General features: G+C 48.2%; 1 protein-coding gene across 8 annotated transcripts in view; it reads left to right on the plus strand.

The window, feature by feature from the left end:
• Positions 1 to 2,791: 2,791 nt before the first annotated feature.
• The window catches only part of DGKG (diacylglycerol kinase gamma), a 210,083-nt gene continuing 199,828 nt past the window's right edge, over positions 2,792 to 13,046 (plus strand). For all 8 annotated transcript variants that reach the window (XR_012379230.1, XR_012379242.1, XR_012379229.1 and 5 more), the window contains exon 1: positions 2,792 to 3,081. The gene's annotated coding sequence lies outside the window, so the exon portion shown is untranslated. The remainder of the gene's footprint in view (positions 3,082 to 13,046) is intronic.

Raw genomic sequence — 13,046 nt, forward strand, 5'->3', positions numbered from 1 at the left:
TTCCTCTAAGCAGACACAGCCCTGCCAAGCTGCATGGCTCTCAGGCTCTCAGGACCTCAGCCCTTCAGCTGGGCGTCCCATGCAGTGAGGCCCCTGCCCCACCCGGGCTCTGGTCCCTCACGAGGGCAGCAACCAGATCTCACTGGCTCAGGCCCTCCTTGGCTCTCCATTCTGACAGGGGCACAGGGGCGGACTTTCCTGGGAAAACTGGCATCAGAGGCTTCCCCAGCTTACTTCCCAGACCCCTCTCTGTCAAAACCAAGCAAGAACAACAGAAAAGGTCCCCCTTTGAGAGCTCCTCAGTACTCAATGGACTGAAGTCTACACTATAGGCAGGGTATTTGGGGGCCTTCTCCAATAGAGTCCCAACCTTCCTTCCCTGTGCTGAAGACCCAGAACTTACCATGGATTGTCCTCCTACTATGCCCTCAGCCTAGAGTGCCCTTGTCCTGCAGAGCTTTGTGTCAGATCCCCACTCCCCTTTCAAACACAAGCCTTAACTCCTCCCTGATGTCACAATCCAAATAACCATTCTCCTTGGTGCTTCTCCCTAAGCCCCAGCCCTCCCTGCCTTCCCCATTGCTTTGACCTCTGTTACAACCCTTCCCCCAAATTTTATTAGTGTGCAACCCAGTGGTCAGCTGTCTTCAAGCCCTCTGTCCACACAGGCTTCTCTGTGCTCACCCTGCATCAGCCCAGATGCTAAACGTAGCCCCACCCTGAGTTCCCCAAAGGTGTCCCCTCACAAACAAATTGAGGAACAATATTGCCTTTACAAATGATTGTGTTACAGGAAGGGTGGAGAGCAGAGACTTCACAGTCATACACACCCCCACCCCCCTTCCCAGCAAACTCTACGATTCTCAGTAAGCCCTCCTGTTCTCCAAATCTTTGCTCAGGGAGTTTCTCTCCTCAGTCTTCCTCAGCGAGCTGCAGATCAAGTCAGGCCTCCATACCCTCTCTCTGCATGGTTTCCACATTCCTTGCATCCAATGTATTCCCTTCCTATTCTAAGAGGCAGGACCCCATACCTGCAAGCATGCAGCCCCAAATCCATCCTGATGGTCAGCCAAATGGAGGCTCTCCATCAGTTCTGCCTTCTTTAGAAAGAGTCAGGAATTGAGCAAAGAATGTTTTTCTTATGACATGCATATGAGTGTGTTTTCCTCCACAGATAATGCAGTTCAGAAGGCAAGGAGCGTGTCTTTCACATCCACCCAACCTAGCACTGTGAGAATATACACAGTAAGCCTGTGAGCAGCCTTCTCCTCTAGCGGGGACAGGGACGGTTCTAAGCCCTTTCTGTCTTTTGGTTCTTCTTTCTTCCCAAGGAAAGCCCAGGACTAGAGTCAAAGGAAAGTGCCTGAAGACACAGTAGGAGCTTAACAGATAGTTGTGAAATGAATGAGTCAGTGAGTGAAAGGGAAACCGGATAAAAGAAAAACGTCAAGAGCACCCTCACTAGGGTTGTAACAGTCTAGCTAAAGGGAGCATTGAGAACCAACCAGGGATGGTAGAATGAAATGAGAATAGTGAGCGATAGGGTGAAGTGTGAACGCGGGGCTGCGGTGTTGGCTCTGCCTTCACTGCCACGTGGAACCTTGGGGAAATCTCTGAAGCTCAGTTCATCTGTCCCATCAGCCTGCCTGCACATGGTCTAATACGGACACTGATCATCAGGGTGCTCGGAGCTGTCTGACATTCATGTTTGAGTCGTGTACCCCAAACGCCCAGACACCCAAGGCCCCTTGGCGCCTCTGCATCCGCAGAAAGCTTTTCTTGGCTGCAGTCCTGACCCGGGGACCTTCACTGCCTGCTGGCGGGAAAGAATTCTCAGTTGCAGAAAATGGTAAACTCTACATATTTTACAAATGAGAGTCCAAACTCCCGATGACTCTAAATGTGGTGTGAAATGGATAGAAGTCATGCTGCTGGTGTGCCATGCCTGAGATAGTGTCACTACCACCACCACCAACCCATGCGGACAGGCACGTCCGGGAAAAAGAAGCAACAAGTCAGGGTGCCTTGGCCAGTGTTGGCCTTCATCCCTAACCCCTGACCCGCAGCCCCTTTTCTGTGCTTTTCCACATTTTTAAAGAACAGACTGCTGCGCGGGAAAACTGTCCAGGGTCGCCTAAAAACAAAGGAGAAAGGGAATTAACAGCTCTGAGTCCTGAGGTGTGATCCGGCCAGCGCCGGCGGGATGCGGTGGTCCCCACCAAACCTGCGGAGGGGGAAATCTTTTCAGATTGAACAGTCACCAGGCTCCTGCCACCAGGGCCAGAGATGTCAGATAATGTGCCCTGGGCGGGGAAGCGATTTGGAGGTTAGAGACATTGAGTCCCCGGGAAACGGAGAGAACTTGTTGATTTTTAATTTGCATTTTTTCCCCTCTGATTTGGTCGGGATATTAAGGCAGATGTGGAAATGCCCAGTAGGTATTCGGTTGGTCAAGCAGTTGTCCTCCGTTCCCGGAGTCAGCTGGCCTCTGACGCTCTGAGGAGCCCACCACTGCTGCGTCCTCCCCGAATCCCTAAGCCTCTGACTCCTCCTCCCGGACCGAAGCTCCATCAGGGAGAAATGCCCGAACCGCGCGGCGCCCGCGCCCAAGTTGCGCCAAAGGTCGCAGCGAGCGGATCCGCATTCACGCGTCTGCGGAACGCGCGCGCGCGTGTCTGTGTGTAGCGCGTGTGTGTGTGCGCGCGCGCGGGGGTGCGGGGCGGGCTCTGCGCCCGGGGGCAGGGCTCCGCGGGAGAGTGGCAGGCGGACTCGCCGGGCGGCTAGGGGCGGGGCGCCGCAGTGCCGTAGTAGCGGGCAGCCGGGACGCACTGCTTTGGAGCCGCGGATACGCGGGCAGGCGCAGGACCCCGGCTCTGCCTTTCCCCAGCACCGCCGCCCTAGCTCCGCGGCGCCCTCTCGGGCTGCCCCCCTCCTTGAGAGGGCTGCGCTGGCGGGAAGGCGCACAGACCACAGCCTTGGTCCCCCTTCTGTCTCTCGGTTCCTCTTTCCTCCTAAGTAAGGGAATAAGCCCCGAGGAAGGAGCGCCCCGGGGAACCGCGCAACCAAGTGTTGCATGGTGAGGTAAGACGGCCGCCGGCGCAGCGGAGGGGGCTCGGGCTCGCGGGCGGCCGCAACTTGGGAAAGGAGGGCAGAGCGGGAGCCACTCGCGGCCAAGGAAGGGAGCCGCGGGCGAGGCCACCTGCCGCAAAGCCCCTGCGCGAGGAGATGCCCAGCTGGAAGGCTGAGGACGCGGGAGCGGCACGGGTGGGGCAGCGGCTCCCTCTCCGACTGGGAAGATCTTCCACACCCCAAAGGTGTGCGGGCGGGAGGCAGCTTTGCTCCAGGCACTTGGCTCCAGCCACTGACCAGATTTTCGCTTTCTAGACGTACCTTGCTTCCTTGGTAGCCAGTTCGCGCGCCAGGGTGCTCAAGGGCGGCGAGGAGCGGGGACACTTTTCCTAACGTCTGGCCGCCAAAGCCTCTGACCGTCCCGCGGGGTTCCAGGACTTTGGGACAGTCCGCAAAGCCGCTGGCCTAGGTCAGCTTGAAGGGAGGCTGGAGAGAACACTGACACCTTGACAAATACAAGCTAGGGAGGGAGAGAAAGGTCGGGAGAGAACATAAAGCTGACCTGTTTAGTGACCGAGTCACGACATGCGTGTCCGTGTGTGTGTGTCTTGAAGGGCGAGCATCTAGTATCACCTGTGGGGCTTTCCAAAACTCCGCTAGGCCACCTCACCCTGCATATGCTGACATTTTCTTCCTCTGGATGGGTGGACTAGAATTTGCGGAGGGGGCCGCGGAGTTCCGGAAAGCCCTACAGGTGACTCTGCTGCGCCGCCCCCACCCCCGCCATCACTGCAGTGGGAAGCCTGGGACAGGAGCGAGGAGGCGTCTCCAGATGTGAGCGATGCAGCGGCGGAACTCAGAGTGGCGGGCACGACTCCTCCTCCCCGCCGCCGAGGGTCTGCGGCAGCGCGCGGTGATGTGTGGCTGCACCGCAGTGGCGCGCGGGAGAGCTGAGAACCCGCCGACGCGCTCGCGGCCAGGCCCGCTCCTCCCGCTGCATGACCTCGCCGTCCCGGGAGGGCCCGGCAGCGCTGTTTGTCGTTCTTTCATTTCGGGGTCTGGGGGGCATGCGCCTTGGGTTTGGAGGTGTGGACCGGGGGTAGTCACTGATGAGGGGGCATCGGTCAGGACACAGGGCTGGAAACAGGCCCTCAGGTTCGAGTGGGGGGAATGAATCCGGGATTTCGGTGCCTGGGATGCTTTGTGTAAAATACAGCCCCCAGAGCCACTTGCTGGAGCACAAGGCACCCTCAGTTGTCAGTGGAGGACATTAGATCGTAAGGGCAGTTGTCATCACGGTTTGGTCACGTACTTACACGCACACACCGCTACCTTTGTGCTTTATGATCTTCTCATTCCAGGGATATGTCCTAATTAACGTGGGAAGGGACTTCGCCGCTTGACGTGTTACAAAGGGCTGTATTTGCCAGAGAGTCCGTTCTGAATATAAATTATACGCATTAAATAAAGCAGGTGCAACTAAGCTAACTTCCCTGTTGTACCCCTGGTCTTTTAAGTCTTCTCTTTGCCAGTCACCCTTAAGGTTTATGTGTCTGTGTAGCATTTATGAGTAGCACTGTAGGCATTATCTCAGGTATTTTTCTGGGAGGGGTGCAAGTAGATGAGTCTTTCCCACCTTACACTTTTTTTTTAATTTTATTTTATTATGTTAGTCACCGTACAATATTGTATGGTCACCTTATACTTTTAGTTCAGTGTTTGGTTCAGATCAATCAAGACCTGGGAAGAAAAGGATAAATATCAGAGCATCTTGGAATCTAGACTCTCAGAGATGGGAGAAACCACTAAGGACACCAGTTCCGACTCCCCCACCAGCTCTCCACAGAGCACTTTCAACAGGTGGCACCCAGAGGTCCCAGCTGTGCACTCTGAGGCTCTGCCAGGGGAACAACCCTCTCCTGCTGATCCCTGGGGGAGGAGGCTGCCCCCAGCTCCTGCTTTGGAAGAAGGGAGAGTTGTGGTAAAATTCTTTAAAAACATCTTACTGTCTTCCATCATTACATATATCTTTTTAGTGTAAAAGTAATTCGAGTGGAAGGAAAAAATTAGGGAAGTTGGAAAGTGTGCGAAGAATCAAACCAACCACCCACAGTTCCACCACCCAGTTTTCTCACTGTTACTATGTTGGCATATTTCTTTTCTATCCATTTTTTGCCTTGAAATCATATAAACTATAGTGAGCCTACATTTATTGAGTATCTACTAAATGTACATTTTAAGTGCTAAGTATTTTATATTCATTGTGTCATTTAATCCTCAGAAGACTCTCTGAGGCAAGCATCATAACCAAAGCCACAGAGTTCAGGGGACTTGCCCTAGCCACACAGCTAGTAAGTGGCAGACCCAGGATTTAAACCCAGGCTGAGTCCTGAGTGGTTGCCTAGCCTCTGTAACTACTGCTTCTCTGCTCTCCCTGTCCCCTCAGTGAGTGTTGTAGCAAAAGTCCTTCGCGAACATCATTTTCATGGCTGTATATTATTACACTATTGGTCATTTAGCAACTACAAATAACGCTGCACAACACCCCTGATGCATACATTTCCCAAATACTTTCTTTGGCTAGATTCCCAGAAGCAGAATCACTGGGCTAAAGGGCATGAATGTTTCAAGGCTCCTGATATATAGGACAAGCTGCTTTTTGAAAAGGTTCCACCAATTTACACTTCCATTACACTGCTCTGCCACAGTCAAAGCAGATGACCTCTAAAGACTCAAATAGACCAGGGCCTCATGTGACCAAACCACACCACCCAAGCATCCCCCTGGCCTTCTGGGAGAAGGAATCACTCACATCATCCAGCTGTATACACACACACCTGTGATTATGGAAACTATACAGTATAGAGCCGTACCTGCTTTTATGTGAGCAACTGTCAGTTGCAGAATTTTCTGGCTAGATGTCACATAACAGCTTTGGGCAAATCAAACATTGTGTAAAATATACAAATGTTCATAAGATCCCACTTCTCCATGTAAGTAATTAGAATAATCCTTACTCCTATTAAAGTGCATCACTGTCACAGCCAGATTCCGCCAGTCCAGCCAATCCATAACAGCTTCTTCATGTACTGGCCATATTCACAGAGCCGTTTGTTTATACCGAGGAAAAGAACTCCGCATCAAAACCGCAGTGGGAGTTGATGTTACCTTATATGTAACAGAGTTCATCTGCCTCCCTACCCCCCACCAAATCAGTTACGGTTAGTGACTACTAATAAAGCAATAAAAAATAAGGTTATATACGACATCCAAAAAAACGCCCCCAGGTGAAGAAGATACAGCTGCAGAAGAGAAATGAAATTAAGCAATACAAAAAGACACAAAGGGGAACTGTTTGAAGACAACAGATTGGCCCTAGGCTATGAGTTTTCCCTAAGACAGTGTTTGCCGCATGGCCACCTCTGCCACCAGCACTGGGTCTCATAGCCCTGGAATATAACCTGTTGTTGTAAATTGAATAAATATTCATTGAGTCCCCTCTCTGAAATCTATTCAAGACTCTGCTCAGATCTTAAACCATCCTTCTGGGAAGCCCTCCCTGACTGTTCATCTGGGTTAGACCTCTCTCTGCCTCACCCATAGCACCTGTGCATACACTTCCCTCACTATGGTGAAATCACTTCTCTGCATAGCCCCACTAAACTGTGAGCTCATTGAAGGTACAGCCCTCCTCATAGCCGCAGCACCTGAGATAGAACTTTTGCACCACAGACAATTAAATGTGGTGAACGAACAAATAAGAGAATTTTCCAGGTACTGTACTGGTGTGCTTTTTGTGCGTTTCTCTTTCCATGCATCTTTTTTTTTTTATCATGTTATGTTAATCACCACACAGTACATCATTAGTTTTTGATGTAGTGTTCCATGATTCATTGTTTGCGTATAACACCCAGTGCTCCACGCAGAACGTGCCCTCTTTAATACCCATCACCAGGCTAACCCATCCTCCCACCCCCCTCCCCTCTAGAACCCTCAGTTTGTTTTTCAGAGTCCATCATCTCTCATGGTTTGTCTCCCGCTCTGATTTACCCCCCTTCATTCTTCCCCTCCTGCTATCTTCTTCTTCTTCTTTTCTTTTTAACATATAATGTATCTTTATTTGCTCAGACTAGGCAGCCTCAGAAATGTACCAGGAAAGTATCTAGAGCTGTGCTGTCTATGTCCACATGGGACTATTTCCATTTTCATTTAATTCATTAAAATTAAATAAAACTTAAAGTTCCATTCTTCAGTCACGTCAATCACATTTGTAGTATGTAAATGCCACATATAGCTTCTGGCTACCACATTAGAAAATGCATGTGTAGAACATTTCCATTGTGGCAGAAAGTTGATCTGGACAGTGCTGGTTGGATTGTGAGCTTGGCGGGGGCAGGGGGTGTGAATCCACCATATTCCCTGCAACCAGCACAGTACCTGGCCCCGGAAGAGGGGGGAAGCGGGGAGAAAGAAAGGGGAGGGATGGTAGTAGTAAATGGAGTAGTAATATTAGGTATACTATTTATTGGGCGCCTACTTTGTGCTCCACATGGTGCTGTATTTTGTATATGCATTGTCTCACTTAATCTTCACATCTCTCTGAGCCTGGTATTAACCCTGTTGTACAGACAGGAAAACTGAGTCTCAGGAAGTCTAAGTGCTCATGAAGCTAGTAGGAGAGGCTGCGTTTTAACTCAGAGTCCGGTGATTTCAGAGCCTGCTCTCTTAGGCCTTTTTCTTTCCTGCCTCAGTAAATGTCGTGTGTGGTATTGTGGATGTGAACTGCCATCAGCTTGACTTCCCATGGAGTCAAAGAAAGGGTATTTTTGAAGGCTTCCCAAGGGAAATAATTGGTATAATTTGCAAGTGTTAATGGCATTTCAAGAGTGCAAAATTTTGCTGGGCGCTCCAGAGGCCTTGTCCCTGGGTGAGTGACAAGGGAGAAAGGAACTCACCCACAGCATGGTCTGACCAGAGGGCCAAAGCTGAGGAGAGCAGACCGGCCAACCACTACCACTCACGGAGGCCTGTCACCACCTCTGAGGGAAATACTGGCTTGGCTAGGATCTCACAGCCAGTTCATGGCACAGCCTGGCTCCGGCCTCCCTAACCAGTGCCCTTTGCACTGCTCCACGCTGCCTCCTACGTCATTGGCTTCAGTGTCTTCACTGTCATTGTCAGTCTTGCTTCAGTTTTCCCTGTCTTTGTTCTTAAAGAATAAAATGCAAAATTTCAAGGGAGGCTGAATTAGTCTTAAATAGAGAGAGATTATTACCTGCTTCATCTTCCATTTCATATTTCTGTTAAAACTCTGTAAGGTTGAATTGGGAATCTATAACAGTAATACCTGTTGAGCTTAGTGCCAACTAAAAAAAAAAAACCAACTCTCTTTTAAATTGCCTCTTGAACTGTATCACCTGCAGCACACCCCCATGCTTGTACAGATGCTACGTGGGACCTGAATATAGAGCCCTTGCATTTATTACTCCCTTCATCTTGTTCAATTTAGTCTCTCTTGCCAAATTGCCCAGATATTTCTAGCTTTGATTCTGTTATCCAGTATATTTACTGTCCCTTCCAGCTGGCTTCCTGTCATCCCCAAATCTGATGAGCGTGACCTTTTCAACTAAGTCATCGATAAAAATGACGAACATTACGGAATTCTGACGCATGTCATTATTTGCTCCCTCAAGATGGATGTTAATTCATTAAGTAAACAACACTCTTTCAGAAAATTTATTCAATTTTTTATACTATTACCCAGCCCATATTTATTCGTCTTTTTCAAAAAATTTTCAAAGGAATCTTATCTAAGGTTTTGATAAAGTCCAGATACCCTTTATCACTGGTATTTCCCTGATCTGCGTGCCAATTACATTGTCAAAGAAGTTATTTTGCTGGTTTGACATAAGCTGCTTTCAGTTAACTCTTGTTCATTTTTAGAGATCACAACTTAAGTCTTAAAAATCTCATTCCACATCCTATTCCAGAATGTTCTCTGGGATTAACATCAGCCCCTCAAGTTAAGAATTCTCATATATTATTTTTCCCATTACAAAATTAGAACCGTTTTTGCCCTGGAGGTGATGGTGTCGGTAGCAGTGATGGTGGTGGGGATGATGGCGGTTGGCAGTGAGGAGGGTGGTGGTGGCTCACTTACTCTATGATTCTGAACAGATTAAGGAGAGTGGTCCAGGGATATCAGTTACATGTTGTCTTAGCTCCCTGGGATATTATTCACTTAGGCCAAAAGACTTGGATTAGTTTGAGGCAGATCTAAGAGTCTCTAGCATCATAGAAAATGATATCAGGGAAGGAGTACCCTTCCCTGATAGGGAGTACCCAATCCCAGGCCTTCATTTTAAAGTGAGGAATCCTCCTCTACCTAAAGATGTAGTGTCCTGCATGGGGTCCCACATCCCCGAAAAGAACTGAGGTCTCCCACTCTTCCCCAGGGCATAACTCCATGTCTTCGTCTTCATTTCTGAAGAAGCACAGCCTTCGTTTTTTGTTTTTTGGGCTTTTTTTTAGAAATGTCCACTTTCCTCTTGGAATTAACCTCTGAAGTCATTGATGCCTCAGTGAAAATTCAAGATTCTTTTCTGGCATTGTGATTTAAAAGGAGAAAGTAAGAGAGCTTGAGGACTCTCGTTTTCCAAGTGGGAAATGGGGCCAAAAGTTCTTCAAGTCAGGACAGGGGCACAAATAGAAAACGTTCAAGTAAGAAAAGATTTTTTTTAATTAATAAAAATCGTGAGAATAGTAACCATCCTTTGCATGTAACCACACTTAGAAGATAACAGCGTGCTCATATTCATGAGCTCTCCTGATTCCAGTCATGCTTGTGAGACAGCACAGGTACCTCCCGCCTTCTTTTAGTAGTGTGATTTCATTAAAGCAGAGGCCGTGGGGTCTAGAAGAGTCTGTTATGGCAAGACAGGGGATGACAGGTAAAACTCAGTGGCAACGTAGCTGCTGACAGACCCCAGACCCACCTGCCCAGCTGGCCATTTGGGCCCACCACGCTCTTCTGGGTGGTATGCATGGGGAGTTCTCTCCTCACTTAAGGCACAAACAGTGTTTCATCTATACAGAAACCAGCTTCCCTGGTGGCTGATCTGATGTGAAAGTTCCAAGTAGCCAGAGGTCAGCAAGGCCACTTACTTTGACCCTTAGATGCTGAAATGCTTGAAATGTTTGGCCTAAATGTTTTCATTCCTTGCTATATTTCTCCACTTCTCTGCTCTGGGACAGTGGCCCACAGCCCTTTACCAGCTGCCTCACTGTCCCTGCCTTTCAGTTCAAGTGGAGCTGGAGAAAGCTGTTTCCGTCTCTGAGAGGGCCAGAGGATTCCTTTCAGAATTCTTGAGGTTCATGCAAAGGGGGGTGGGTGTTCTCATCCAGTTTCCCACTCTCCTCAACCCAGAGTCTCATCAACAAGTATGTCCATGATCCCCAGAATCTGACCCCAGGACACCCACTGGTGGAAGTTTGTACCCTCTGTTTTCCCATGCATGGATGTCCAGCAGCCTTTGGCTGATCACAAAGTGATCTTGCCCCCAAGCATTAGGAAGTCAGTAGTTACATGTTCCTATAGCTGGGGAAATTCCCTCTTTGCTCCAAATCTTCCACTGTTTCTAATCTGTAAATCATGCAAATATATTCCTGAGGAGATTCACCCTATCATTTGACTAACATTAAATCAGCAATATATACTGAACATCCCCTCTGTGCTAGGCATAGCAGAAGTTTCTGGGGATAGGACCCACTGGGTTTCCAGGAGCTGGGTAGGACAGAGCCAGAAACAGATATCATGTAGCATTATGTTTAGAGGAGATTTGGAGGAAGGTCACCTCCCCAGCCTAGGAATGTATTAGACCAAGGAGGTCAGGCATTAGAGTAGATGAACTTCAGCTGAAATTTGAAGGATGGGTAGAAGTGAAGAAGTGAATGTGGGTAATACATTCTGAGTGTGGGTAATAGAGGGAACAGTGCAAGCAGAGGCTCAGAGGCAGTTCTTGTCTCCAGTTCAGTGTTTCTGAAGTAAAAACCGTGATTCGAGAAGTGATGGGAGACAAGCCTGGAAATGTGGGCAGGAGAGTCTTGTCTGTCAAATAAAAGAATGTGGATCTTTTCTGGTAGATAGCGGAAGGCCACTGGGAAATTTTAAGTGGGAACTGACATGGCCAGATTTTAACATGAGCAATCCTTCCAGCTACAGTGTTGTGAGGGGAGAAGACAAGAAGCAGGGCTGCCCATTGGGGGACTTCCGTGGGAATTTAGGTGATATGAGGACTGAACAAGGTGGTACAGAGGGAAGGACAGAATCAGGAAAGAACTTGTAATTAAGTGGATGTGAGTGTAGTGAGGGAAGCAGATGAACAAAGGGCAGCCCCCAGGCTTCCACTTCGTGTGCCTAGAAGAATAATGGTTGCAATGACCATGAGAACCAAGGAACAGGGTAGGGTTCAATAATGACAGGTAACAAACTGATTCAGTTTGGGGCATGTTACATTTGAAGCGTCAGTGAGAGATCCAGGTGGAGACGTGGTTGATAGATGAGTTCTGTGGCTAGAAACCCAGATGAGGGAATCATCACTCTAAGTGGTAGGTGACACCGCAAGAGCTGATGAGATTATGAGAGTCGATTTTCATTTATCTTGATATAGGTACTACCAGTATCTGAAAGATCCATGTCAAGGAGATCGTGCCTCTTCAGTAAGGGAAGGACATTCCTCACAGCACTGAGAGTCCAGGCTTGATAGGCAAGCTGTGCCAGTAGCCATTTGGTGACTCAGCTAGACCATCAGTGTTCCTTCTGCCAGGTGAATGGTCAAGCGTGGATTTTTTTTTTTTCTGAAACATTTATCCTCCTCTTCCGCATTTGAGCTTCACAAATATGTAATCAAGGTCCTCTTCTCTAGACCTGTGGTTCTCAACACTGGTTGAACATTAAAATCACCTGGAGAGCATTGTCGAACTATCAGTTCTGGGTTCCACTCCTGGAGGTGCTAATTGAATTGGTCTGAGGTCAGGGCCTGGACCTGAGTATTTTTTTAAGGATCCTTAAGTGACACAGAGTTAAGAACCACTGCTAACCAAGAAGTTCCCTCAGTGATTCCTCTACAGGGTTTTTAATTCCTTAGCTTCTCTGGTAAATCTCCTGAGTGCAGTACATTTTCTCTAAAAACCCACTTTAGCATGTCAGAACCTACACTGGACACCGCACTCCAGTCATGATCTTGTCTGCACATTACCCCTGTCTTTGCAGTCAACAGTTATTTCTCCCTCATGCCTGCAAGGTTCCTGGGAAGCTTTGTTAAATATCCGGTCTCTGAATTACATAACTAATATACCTGTCAAAAAGACTTAAGAATCACCTGCTATGACTTCTGAGTGAACCTTGGTTAGTTCCATGGAATCCTTGCTTTCTCTTCCAAGTGCTCACAAGGCAGCGCTCAGTCTAGCAGTTCTTGAATTTTGATTTTTGCCTGGAGACTCTTCCATCAGAGATTCTGATTCAGAGATGTACAGTGGTGGCCCAGAAGCAGCATTTTTCACCAGCACTCAGGGTGACTCTGGTGCAGATATACTACCTTTAAGAAATACTGTGTTAAAAATGGGAAATGAAGAATACACATTTAACTCATACCTACTCCCCTAATTTTTTATTGAAATGACCAGATTAATATATAAATATTTGAAGATATTTATTATAGTACTGACAGCCAGAAAAGGATACCAGTGTAATCCACATGTCACAAATTTTGACCACAATACATGATAAACAGTATACATGAGAGTGAATCAAGGGGAAGCTCAACTAACCCATAAGTCACCAGAGTGGAAGGAAAAGTTGGCCTGCAGATAAAAAGGAAGGAACTCCTCCTAGAAGAATTTCACTAGCTACTCTAAGGGTAAAGGACAGGGGCTACAAAAATGGGAGAAAATTATTTGCAAATCATATATCTGAAAGT

Source organism: Callorhinus ursinus, unplaced genomic scaffold (genome assembly GCF_003265705.2).
Source record: "Callorhinus ursinus isolate GAN/ISIS: 27379988/994484 unplaced genomic scaffold, GSC_fseal_2.0 scaffold1, whole genome shotgun sequence".
Taxonomy (NCBI): domain Eukaryota; kingdom Metazoa; phylum Chordata; class Mammalia; order Carnivora; family Otariidae; genus Callorhinus; species Callorhinus ursinus.